This window comes from Lactuca virosa, chromosome 8, assembly GCF_052849685.1.
Source record: "Lactuca virosa cultivar CGN04683 chromosome 8, Lactuca_virosa_CGN04683_v6, whole genome shotgun sequence".
NCBI classification, from domain to species: Eukaryota; Viridiplantae; Streptophyta; class Magnoliopsida; order Asterales; family Asteraceae; genus Lactuca; species Lactuca virosa.
The window spans coordinates 26,184,540-26,186,162 of NC_136433.1; positions in this window are offsets into that span (position 1 = coordinate 26,184,540).

Consider the following 1,623-nt stretch of genomic DNA (forward strand, 5'->3'; position numbering starts at 1 on the left):
CAAACTCAAATATGACCCTAATGAGATGTCTTAACACGTAAAGTTGGCAACTTTGCTCCTTTTTATGGCTTAATGGGACCAAATCCTTAATGACATCCATAATAAACATCCAAACTCATGCATGGTCTAAAATAACACATCAAGATGACATTTTTATGAACAAGGGACCTCCCAAAGGCCAAGATCCAACATTCTAAGCTCTTGGAGTAGCTCATACTCACAAGGATGACTCTAAGGACCAAAATGAACCCAAAATACTCCTTAAACTAGATCTAACACCTAGATTCATCAAGATAGGAATGTTATACCTCAAAAAGGTAGATCAAGATGCAACAAGCCTAGATCCAAAAGCTTCAAGCAATCCCACACTTCTACAATAAGTTCCTTCTTCTTCTATGAACACCAAAAAGTATGAAATACTACCAAAAGATTTAAAACCACTCAAATGGGGGCTAGGGTTTCGTTTCTAGGGTTTAAAGGGATGAAGGATGAAGATAATAGGGTTTTGTGGTGCGTTAAGGAGCTTAAATATTGTCCAAGACCCTAAATTAGGGTTTGAGTCTGACTGGAGTACGTCCTGCGTACTTCTGGTATGCCCAACGTACTCCCTTAAGCCTTCGTGATCCATCTGCTTAGTACGCCCAACGTACACCAAAGTATGCCCCGCATACTGAACTTAGCTCTAGTACGCCCCGCGTACTCGGTTTAACCCTTAATCCACCAAACTTCTGAATGCAATAACTTCTTCGTTCTAAGTCCGTTTCCGACGATCCTTATATCCACGGAAAGGTGACGAGAAGCTCTACGCTTCTATCAACTCATCCTTGCCTAAAAACTTTGGCTATGGAGTAAAAAAGAAAAAGAAGAGTTTTTTTTATAAACTCACAGTTTATAAGATATAAACCTTGTCTTTTCCTAAAAGACAAAAGGCTTTCCAAGTCCAAAATGTTGTACATGACTTATAAATTCATACCTTATGAAATAATGTGTTACTTGTATTGTAAAATAATTATTTCCTTGAAATAAATATTTTCCCAATTTATTATAAGATTTTATGTATATTTATTAAAATAAATTTCTAAGAAATAATCAATTGTATCAGGTTGTTGTTAGTGTGGCCCTTAGGATCATATGTTATTTAGCAATATCAGTTTAACATGACTCTTAAGCATACTAGATCTTTCAATCTCCCACTTGTGCAAGACTCATATCAAATTGATATAAACAGCGGTGAACGTCTAGGAACATTTCACTTCCCCCAACAACATATGACATAGTGCCATTCCATCAACGCCCAATTCCCAGAAGCCCAAGGCTACAATTGGTGTGAAAGGTAAGTTTATCAGTTATCCCTTCGCTACAGACATCATGTTGAATATGAAATATGGATCACAGTCAATCTCATATAAGTGTTCAACTTTACATCATGCCTTAGATGTCTAACTCTCAATGAATAAGAGGAACAAATCTCATCTTGACTACATACGCCTCTGTGTATGGTTTACATCATGCCCGATAATAGCTTTTATAATTGTCTGTTTAAAGAACATCATTTGACTACATCAAAGCATAACATTCTCCACACTCAAGTCTCATATATGTATCTCAGGTGTTAAGGATATA